Source organism: Gouania willdenowi, chromosome 9 (assembly GCF_900634775.1).
Source record: "Gouania willdenowi chromosome 9, fGouWil2.1, whole genome shotgun sequence".
Lineage (NCBI taxonomy): Eukaryota > Metazoa > Chordata > Actinopteri > Blenniiformes > Gobiesocidae > Gouania > Gouania willdenowi.
This window is the reverse complement of record NC_041052.1, coordinates 42,089,702-42,100,988: the sequence shown is the minus strand read 5'-3', so window position 1 is coordinate 42,100,988 and position 11,287 is coordinate 42,089,702. Positions and strand designations below refer to the sequence as shown.

Genomic DNA, 11,287 nt, shown 5'->3' with positions numbered 1-11,287 from the left:
ATTGGATCTATTTTGTCTTCAGGGTGACGAGCTGATTGTGAATTCAAACCAAGTGATAGCGGAAGGAGGGATCCACATTCACGCTGTCAATCATCCGGAGCATTCCATCCTCCTTTAAAACAGCAATTGTAACACCCATTTTCAAAACAGGAAACAGAAAGGACATTAAGAATTACAGACCTATCAGTATATACTCCCTGCAATTTCTAAAGATATTGAAAAACTTAATTTTCAGAATCATGTTAAAAAGGTAAGCCATGTTCTAAAATCTCCAGCTTCCAGCACATCAGGAGCTCTTTATCAGTGGGTGCAGCAAAACCATTTTTTAACGGACCGTTCTAAACCCTCTTAGATCATTACATAATCAGGTCTTCAAAATCCTCGGCGGTATCACCACTGCAACGTACTTGGAAAAACATATGTACAGCTCAACTAACAAGCAGAGTGTTGAGGTCTGTATCCAGGGGTGACTCCAATGTTCCTAGAATATCAGCCTTTTCCTATAAAGCCATCAAAGATTGGAATGTGCTCCAGACAATTTAAAGAACTACGCAGATTTTCACAGCTTGTCACGAGCACTCAAAGAATGGCTTTTAGACCACCAGTCCTGCTCACACTAATAGTACCAGATAGGTATTTGACTGATGATACCCTCATGAGTACCAGCTGATAGCTACCACACTGTATTATGTGTTTTATGGACTTCATATATTTTTGCACTTTAAATAATGCTGCTAAATACTGTAACTTGATGATTTTTGCACTTATTTGCAACTTGCACTTTGTATTTGTATATTGCACTTGTATCTGTAAATTACCTTTTGTTATGTAACTTTAAATGTGTATGTTGAATGTGCCTTGTTAAGGACCATAGATGTCCTTTAAATAAATAAAATACCAAATACACATAATTGTGCACTCGAAATTATTACACACTGAAATCACGCAAGATTTGATGTAAAGCTGTTCGTTACACTTTCTAAAGCTACACATTAAACCACTCGTTTTACAGTGAGAAAAATCATGGAGATGTGCGATTGTCTCAAAACGTGCCGGTAAGGCTTTAGTTTGTCGTAAAGCTATTTCCATTTCAGAAGGTGAAGTCGTAGGTCATTATGTCAGATTTTGTACAAGAATAGACATTTCCATCACTCTCAGCAAAAACCTGAGGACCTGTAATTATTCTTGTTCAGGAGTCTTTCCAGCGGCTGAAAGATGAGAAGACATGCCTGGAAAAGACAGATTATGACGTTGAGTCCTACGCTACACAACTGGAGCAGATTTTAGAACAGAAGATAGAAATCCTCACTGAACTACGGGGTAAGATCAAAGAGCACACGCTGTGTTCGTCACATGCTGCACCTGCCTGTGTCTAAAATAAAGTGTTTTCTCCTCACCAGACAAAGTGAAGTCATTCCGCTCTACGATGCAGGGAGGAACAGGCCAGTAAGCAAATCCACCTCAAGAGGCCACGTGTGCTCTAGATTTCTGTTTCATGCTTTCCCTTCGTCAGCTCAGGTTATTTTTTAAGGCTGGAAGAAGCTTTTTTCCTCTTTTGGGTTTCTTCCTGTTATTCCTGAGAGGTTTTTACATGTAGTTTGTTTCAGTTTGTGCCATTTCATTGTGTGACGACTGACTTTATAAACTTATTGTAAAACATGTTTTCCAACCAGTTAACACTTTGTTCCAAAACTGAAACGAATAAAGATTATCCAGAGTGAAAACCACAGACCTACCAACAGTTTTGTTATTCAGGGTTTGCAGCGGACTATTCTTCTTCTGTGGTTTCAGGAAAACGTAAGGAATCTTAGTAAAGTTTCAGGAAACCACAGAAGAATCTTAGTAAAGCATTTAAAAAGGATGACAACAAAGCGGCTCTGAAGGCACAGAGGGATAGTACAGCAACTAATAACTAAACACTGGTGAAATGAAGCCCTTTTGTGGCTGATAATGTCTTATTTAGAGGCTGAAATGACGTTGCCCCGACCACTTCCATTGAATGGATATGTACGCCAGCGTGATGGATGTAAATATCTCCTGATAGACTTCAAGTAACTCCAAAATTGTCTGGGTGAGTTTACAAACGTATTTCATGCTATAAATAAGGTCCAGGTTTTAAAAAACGGGACTTTTCCTTTAAATCTCAAACTAAAAAGAAACAAAATACAAATACAGTTCTACTGTTACAAGGCTAGAATGTACAACTTTGGCTCAATGGTAAACATTAAAAACTAAATTTGAACCCAACATTGCTTAGACTAAGGACAACTTTAATCTTTTTTTTTTTTACTTTGACTGGAAAACTGTAAATTTGAGTAAATAACACCTATGACAAAGCATCAGTAACAATGTTACTGAGCATGTTGAAAAAAAAAACAAAAAAAAAAATACAGCTTCAAGACTACTGAAGTAGATGCAAATGAAAGAAAGTTTAACAAATGTTTCATCCATCTTAGTTTTTAAAAGTTTTCACACTTCTCAATAAATGTCACAATAAAAACACACTAAAACAAGAGATAACAAATACAGCCTGTCAAACAACAGGTGCCACCTGGGTGGGGTCTAACTTGACAAGTGCATCATTGAGAGAGTGAAAGAGATTTATGAAAGCATCAAAGGTAATCGCGTAAAATTGCTGAGTGTGACCTCACATCCCTTTCACTTCGTGATAGTTCATTTTTAAGTCAGCAACTTAATCTTGAGGCTGTTCACTTTTGGTGATAGCCTTGCACAATCCAGTTCAAGGAATTTCTGGAATACTTCCAAGGTGTACCTTAGTTCTTTGGGATAGGCAAGATCCACTGCATATGTCAATCCAACAAGCATGGCGCAAGCCCTTGGAACATTACCCAGAGCAGCCAGAACTCTCACCCCCTCCACCACAATACCAACGTCATCACAGTCCTCTGACAGTTTGGTCTTGATTTTGTACATTTTCATCCCTTGTTCAGCAAGGTCTTGTGACACACTGTCTCCATCAGCATCCTAAAAACAAAAAAAAAACATGGGGTATTTCACTGTCATGCCAAAAGAAAACTTCGAAACCCTTTATCTTCCAAAATCCTACTAACCCTTTGAAGAAATAGAAAAGCAATAGTTTTAGTAGAACATGAAATAGTGAAGCTCTAAAATATCTAAATTTTAGCTGTTAAGGTTGATAATTTCTCTCTCTTGAAACAGAGAAACGTTCTCATTAAAGTCCAATGTGCCAGTTAGTTAAATTGCATTTTTCTGTTTTAAACATTCACATCAACTTACATTAAACTCTTTAAAGAGTTGATCGGTTTGTTCCCCAAGGTAAACCATCAGGCACTGAATTACAATTATCAAGACTTTTTTAAGAGGAAGGGGATTTGTGCACCTTTGATTGAGTATGACATCTATAATTGTTGTCTGCCCAATTATTGAAAAAAAAAAGTTGGATTAAGTAGGGTCAACCTGATCAAATGCTAATCGATAGAAAATACTGTGAGGAAAATTATGCAAGAATCAATTGTAAAGATAAAACAGTCATTGGTTGTATTTTTTTCTGCTGAAATTTGACAATCCATCAATCAGTTTCATCATGTAGGGAAGTTTCAATCTGTATGAAGCATGTTATTCCAGCTTATTTTGTGGTGCATGTTATACATACCTATCTGAGGAATTTCAGCAAAGGGCTCTTCCTGCAACTGGAAAGAAAAGCAATATTAGCCTTAATTCAATTGGACGGATTCATGCTTTACATACCATTATGTAAAAGACATTGAACAAAAATCTAAACTAACACCAAAATGTTAAAACTTAATGCTCACAATGAGTCAAATTAAATTCTTTCACAGACAAAGTGAACAGTATTTATCTTTGAGATCATTCATTTCTCAGACTGATGGTGATTGGCAAAAAATAGATAAAAAATGCCATTTAAAAAAAAAAAAGTTATGTAGCCGACAAATATGTCTAATAAATGAATAAAATTGGTGCCATCAAAAGATGAAACCTAAGTAGTTGCAGTAAAAATTAAATATCCAAAACCACACATCCCTGCACCATATATAAAACCACTTCAACCTAGTTTTAAAACCATTCTAAATATTACAAACAGAAAAGTGAGCCCAAAGGTCTGTTTCTTATGAATATGAAGTAACTTTGAATATCAGAAATAGAGACCAGCTGAAGAAAACCTGAGGAGTGAAGAGAGCAACGTGAGCTAGAGTCCTCAGCTCGCCTCTGTCTCTCACCTCAGTCACTGTGTGTGTGTGTGAGAGAGAGAGAGGGAGGCGGGAGCTATGTGTGACTGGCCAATCACAGAGCGTGAAGACAGCCAGTTATCAAATGAGGATTTTCCCTCAGCACGAAAAGCGCCGTGTTTGCATCCCTAAGTGAGAGAGCTGAGCTGCGTTCTTAGCGCAGTACTTAGACAAAACGGCCCAAATCTCTCGTTTGACTTTGGTTTGTTTTTTTCTTAAGAAAAAAAAGCGGATCATCCAGTTCAGGGGGAAAAACGGATCTACAACGCCGCATGTCCCTCCACCCCACAACGATTCTGGTCTCTACAAGCCACAACGAACAATAAACTGTGACGCATTGCTACAGTTTGGACAAACAGACATATCTAAGTCAACGTACAATGGAGCAAACGTGACAGCCAAAGTGCAGATCTTAAAAAACAAAAACCTCTCACCACTAGAGAGGTTGCAAGTTTGAGCATTTGAAAGCGGGGGAGGAATTTGAATCCACCGAAAAGATTGATATTTTAGCAAGTTTCTTAAATTTTTGTACGGTTTAACATTATTTTGCAGAAAGTTGCTTCCGAAAAGAGAAAGCTGTAAAGTTTCAACGTGTAACCCAGCCCTGTACCAACCGCCTTGTCTGTTCAGTAAGCCTACAAGGTTTAAAAAAAAAAAAAAAATGGGGGAAAAAAGAAAACCGAAAACCAAACCCTGACACAATCGTCATTATTTAAATTTGTTTCACACAATGGTGCTCAATCCTATGTTAACTTGCTAACGTTACTTGCAATATAAATTCTACTTGTTTAAAATGATAATTGAAAAGGTCTTACCTGCGTTTGATGGAGGACATGGAGGACCTGCACGACCTGCACCCCAAGACAGTAAAAAAAAGCGCGAAGCACGTGATGACCCCTGATCCCATTCGGCGCAAAGGACTCTGGGTGGAAGCACTTCGTGGTTAAAACTAGATATTTTTAAATGAGTAGAATTTATCAATTTTTGTTTTCTTGGTGGTTCTAATAAATTTTAATTAAACTCTACTCATTTTATTTTTGCTTATTTTATCCAACCAAAAACCATGTGAAATTAAATAAAAAAATAAAAAAAAATAGTTTAAATCAACATAAACTGATTTCAAACTGCACATATGTATTTTATTGAGTATTAGTTACTAATAATTCTTTAATAGATATTAATTGACCTCAATCCTACTTTTTACAGTGTACGTGTTTGGATAGACAGCTGGTGGTAAGCACCTCGACATAACCACGAGCTTCTGTTGCTTGGACAATTCATTTAAAAGCAATCAGGAAACTTGGACTTAAACATTGTTCAGCATGGAAACTTAAGTTGAATGCATTTCTTGTCATTTACTTGTAAAGTTTGGCAAATTGTTCATTGTTTAACAGGCAATGCAAGGCATGTTTATTGAGTTTACTTGTTTAATTTAAAGATTTATTAAGCTTATTTCAAGTGCCATGTTAACTGTGTGGTTGAAACTAGATTTGGTTCATGTGAAATGCAAAGATAAAATAGTTATAAGTAGTGTAAAAATGATTTACATTGCTTTTCGTCAAGTGCTGTGGCACTCTGTGAAAACATGGAGTTTTACAGACACAGTGAAGTTAAACAGGAACTGGTAGCTGCATATTTAGGAGTCAATGATTTGCGTAGTTTTTCGGCAGTTTAGGCGGTGTTTTGGGTGGTTTAGGCGGTGTTTTGGGTGGTTTTTGGTGGTTTAGGCAGTGTTTTGGGTCAGTGTTTGAAGCGGCCAGGACAAGAGGGGGGCGAGCAGGGCACCTAATGAGCCGTCCCTGGAAACATTTCCCAATTAAAAAAAAAAAAAAAAGTTCTCACGGTGGTGGCGTTTCATCCCGATTCTGTCCATTTCCGCATTAAAGTCTGCATTCCGTTTTCATTGGTCGATTCCGTAATTCCGTCCACGTGGATTTGATTGGGCCCAAAGTGACAAATAGGCCAAATATGCAATAAGTGTCGGTTAGATTTCAATGACGCACAATCTGGAAGTGAGTGTTTAGTTTGAAAACAAACCCTGAAATTAAAGAAAGAACAGAAGTGAGAATCCTCTGACACCGCTATGGACTGACCTTCATCAGATGGTCGACACGAGCCAGTAGCTGCGTGTTGATGGACAATCTGCAGTAGAGCTCGTCTCCAGGCGGGGCCACCAGACGCATAGCAAATTCCCTTTGGAACATCAACACAGCACACCTGAATGGAGAGAAACAACACGACAGAGGCGTGAAAGAGTGCAGACACAACAGGAAGAACACGGACACAGATAAACAGGTTCACACCTGAAGAACGGACGATGCAGCAAGAGCTTGAACACAAACAGAGAAGAAATCTGCACAAAGAGGAAGAATAAAGAGATTAGATTGTGAATGACTGAACTGTGCAGAGCACAAAGTCGCACTCACCTGGTAAGGTAAATTAGCCACACACACGTCAAAGAAAGGCAGATCTGTTTTCAACACGTCACCGATCAATATCTGCAGTTTGGTCTGCAGAGGTCTAACAGGAAAAAGAAATCAGTCACATTTGCACTAATCTACATGTTTGCAGCACACACTAGCACTAGCTACTGCTCTCCTCACTCACGTGCACTGCACTCTTTTCTGAAGCTCAGCCACTAATCTGCCGTCCAACTCACAGGCCACCACCTGTAAAATACACACACGGATCGTTTAGCTGAAAGCTAAAGCAAGGCTCAGGCTGCGTCCCAATAGTCCCTCCTATCAATTTTTCCTTAAGTCCGTGGGGAAACTTCCTAAAGGAGTTAGGGAAAGGCCATCCCGTTGTTTTGACAGACGCACTTCCACTAGGTGACGTAATAATCCGACGGCGGTGAAGGTTAGTGACGTCTGCAATGGTGATAAACAACAAATTTCAGAAAATGGACTAAAAGCACATTTATAACACTTTGCACTGATGTAAATCAAAGGAAAAGAGGCTACCATGGCTACGAGGAACAAAAGTGAAACCATAGAGAATGGATGCTCACACTCACCTTGCACCCAGAAACCAACATTAATCCAAAATAAGTATGATGATGTATGAAATTGTTACATTAATTCAAGATATAGACCAGGAGTCTGCAACCTGTGGCTCTGACTCTTTTGCAATGGCTCCCTGTAGCTTTAAAATAAATATTAAAATAATGAATTATTTCTTAGAGGATATTGATGATTAATGACATTAACATCAAATAAAATTATGATTAACAATTGGTTAACCTAAAAAGAAATCACATTGTGCAATAACTCTACCACCTTCCTACTTCAACTCCTACAACCTCTACAGACCATCACCTTCCCTTATACCTGTGGCTAACCTTAAGTTTTAAATCCCTGCTAAGATAAATACACCAACAAAAAGGAAGAAAATAGAGATTGTATTTTTGTGGGGAAAGATGTATTTAATTGCCAACATGCCAGCTTAATGTGCATGCTTGATATGTTGCAAGAAATTAGCAATTAGCATGTGTTGACCGACATGATCATGTGTTAACAAATTAGTTATTTTTTGTAACCCTTCAAATCCATTAACTCATAAAATTATTCAATATTTTAATTGTATAGAATTTTATACACTGTATTGTCTTCATGGAGAAGGTATTTTTTTTGGCTCTGGAAGGGTAAAGGTTACAGACCCCTGATATAGGCCTACGTAACATTGTATGAATACAAATAAACAACCACACAAAGCATTCCTATGTGAATAAAATATGTTGAAGAAAAAAATATCTCTGATCTCTTTTTCTAACGACTGAGCGCTCGGTTATGTCATCGTGAGTTTTCGTAAGCGCTCGGATGAGCAGGTCCCTTCAAATGCTGTCGCCGCAAGGAATTGTGGGTCAGCATTATCTTTTCTTCTTTGCTAAAGGATGCTGTTACGGCTGCTGTTCGTCCCTCTCAACTAACACACCTGATTCACATCAGTAATCAGGTGGAGAGGGAGGAGGAGCTGTATAAAGGGCTGAAAGAAAGATTGTTCTTCAGCTCCCCACTCGACGTTTTATAAGTTTGTTATTTTAGTTTGGACTGCAGGTTTGTGGTAGTTCTGTTATCGTGTTCATGTAGATTTAGTGTTTTGTAACTTTTAGTAGTTTAGAGGGTGGACGCTGCTCAGGGTTGGCTCAGGGTCCTGCCTACTTTTGTTTAGTTTACCAGGATCTCCAATTCGTTTTGTTTCGTTCTGTTGCTCCTTTAAAAACTTTGTTAATAATGACTTTGATAATCTTGATTTCTGTTATGGCGTCACTGGATACACATCCTAGAGGGAGCCGTAACGTAAATTACAGAAGTCAGTGTTTCCTAGGCTAAAGGAGGTTATAAAGGAAGCATTTAGCCTCCTTTCCTTAGCTTTTAGAGAAATGGAACGCTCCACTTAAACACTTCCAGGGGTTAAGAAAAAGTGGATAGAAAAGGAGATAGGAGGGAATATTCGGACGCACCCTCAGACTTCTAAGCAATATATTATGGAGGCTTTGTTTCATCGTCGTCACATGTGGAGGAGCAGCTTCATACAAGCATGATGTGTAAAGTACGACCATGCAAACAGACCGCACTACCCACCTTCTGTCACTGACAAACAGAAGCTGCCATTTTTATGTTCAGCTCCATGTCTTTAAATGCAAAAGCAACACATTGTATGACCCATTCATGGGATAAACCTGGTTGCTAAGTGAGCTCTCTCACCTTCTTGGCTTTTTCCAGCAGTTTGACAGTCATGTTACCCGTACCAGGTCCCACCTCCAGGACCACGTCAGTGGGCCTCAGAGCAGCCTGGAAACAATAATGAAAGCATCACTGGGTTTATCTGATGATGTGGAGGCAAAGCCATCTTTCACTTCCTACCTTTTCTATGATTCCATTAACAACCAAAGGATTCTTCAGGATGTGTTGACCAACGCCTGTGTTAAACATGATCCCTGAAACAGAGAGCCACAAGTTTAATGTATGACTGGTAGGGATGTCCCGATACAACTTTTTCTCACTTCCGATACCGATATTGCAACCTTGCATATTTGCCGATATCAGCACGAGTCATAAATACTTTTATTACTTATTTTGTAGTGTGGAATGTTAGAAAAGGCTTCATCAACTGATGTTACTCAGAGAACAATACTCAGCAATTCAAGTTCACTTCCGTGATTTTTCACTGTCAGTATATGGTGGGAACAACTGAGGGCGGGGACAAAAACAACTTTTAAATGCAGTCTGATAAAATCGGATATTTGTTTTCTGGCTGATATCGGACCGATATCTGATATCAATATTGGATCGGGACACCCCTAATGACTAGCCTGTGTATTAGGTTCAAGTTTGACTAGAACCATTACCACAGTGTTGTTAAACAAAGGCTCGTGGCTTTTACACAACCACAATGATGGATAAATCCTGTTGTAACTGTGAGCAAAGCACTGCACTGATTTATGGTGGGAATGTAGTTCAGATCCGATCCCAACTAAGCTGTTTAAAGAAGTTGTTCCCCTGGTTTGCCCATCTTTGTTGGAGACAATAAATATATCCCTATCAATAGGCTACGTGCCACAGTCCTTTAAAGTAGCTGTAATTAAACCCCTTCTCAAAAAAACTACTCTTGATTCCAACACTTTAGCAAACTACAGGCCAATATCTAATCTTCCTTTTATTTCAAAGATTCTTGAGAAAGTTGTGGCGGCTCAGCTCTGTGACTTCCTTCAAAACAACAGCCTGTTCGAGGACTTCCAGTCAGGTTTTAGAGCTCAACACAGCACAGAGACTGCTTTAGTTAAAGTAACTAATGATCTACTCTGGGCTTCAGATGAAGGACGACTCTCAGTGCTGGTTTTATTAGATCTTAGTGCAGCTTTTGGCACTATAGATCACTATATTCTACTAGAGAGATTAGAGGAATTACTTGGAATCACAGGGACTGCCCTAAACTGGTTTAAGTCCTACCTATCTGATAGGTACCAGTTTGTACACGTGAATAATAAGTCTTCTGTGTACACTAAAGTAAGCTACGGGGTTCCTCAGGGCTCTGTGCTAGGTCCAATCCTCTTCTGTATCTATATGATCCCCCTTGGTAATGTTATGAGAAAATACTCTGTTAACTTCCACTGCTATGCTGATGATACCCAACTGTATGTATCAATGAAGCCAGGTGAGACAAATCAGCTATCTAAACTTGAGGCCTGTCTAAAGGACATTAGGGCCTGGATGGACCAAAATTTTCTTCTTAACTCAGACAAGACTGAGGTCATTGTACTGGGCCCGCGACACCTTAGAGAAACCTATGCTAGCCTAACTTCCCTAGATGGCATTACTCTGGCACGAAGCTCAGGATTTATCCTTCAACTCTCACATAAAACAAACTTCAAGAACTGCCTTCTTTCATCTCCGTAACATTGCTAAAATCAGATCTATCCTGTCTCAAAAATCAATAGTTTTAGTTTAAATTCAGAGTAAATAACTTCTGTGGTTAACATACTGTACATCACACTTGTATATATCCATCCTTTATATTTATTATTATAAATGTTTCTTTTTTTTGGGTTTTATTGTTCTTCGCACCATCCACCAAGCTAAATTCCTTGTAGTGTTTTTTTTAACTGTACTTGGCAAATAAAACTGATTCTGATCAGGTCATACATAATCGATCATGTAAGATTTGATTAAAAAATGTTAAAGAAAAAAAAAATTCTCACTTCCTGTTAAGACCTTGACTATAATTTCATTAATCATTCTAATAAACTCCAATACTAAGACTCTTAAACTCTTACCATTGAGCATTACATTTGGTTTTGTCCTTACCACTGTTCACTACAAGTAATAAATATAATAATATGAACAATTCATCCTATACTGGGACTCATTGGAGAAGCAGCAGCACTTGTACAACACTTTACACAGCTTGTGTTGACAAATTTCGCGTTGAGAATAACTTAAGTAGTGAACTTTGAAATCTCCTTACAGCAGTGGTATTGCTAGCATGCTAAAGCTAACCTCGACTCACCCTGGTTCTTCACTTCCTGGTGCTGCCTGCTCTGCTCTTATTTTCGGCAT

General features: G+C 38.5%; 1 long non-coding RNA gene and 1 pseudogene across 1 annotated transcript; one reads left to right on the top strand and one right to left on the bottom strand.

The window, feature by feature from the left end:
* The first annotated feature begins 1,241 nt into the window (after window positions 1–1,241).
* On the top strand, window positions 1,242–1,729 carry LOC114469165 (uncharacterized). The gene is made up of 2 exons (XR_003674734.1): window positions 1,242–1,320; window positions 1,401–1,729. It is a non-coding gene; the product is annotated as an uncharacterized LOC114469165 (long non-coding RNA).
* Window positions 1,730–2,440: 711 nt separating this feature from the next.
* Window positions 2,441–11,287, bottom strand: LOC114469162 (probable dimethyladenosine transferase; annotated as a pseudogene).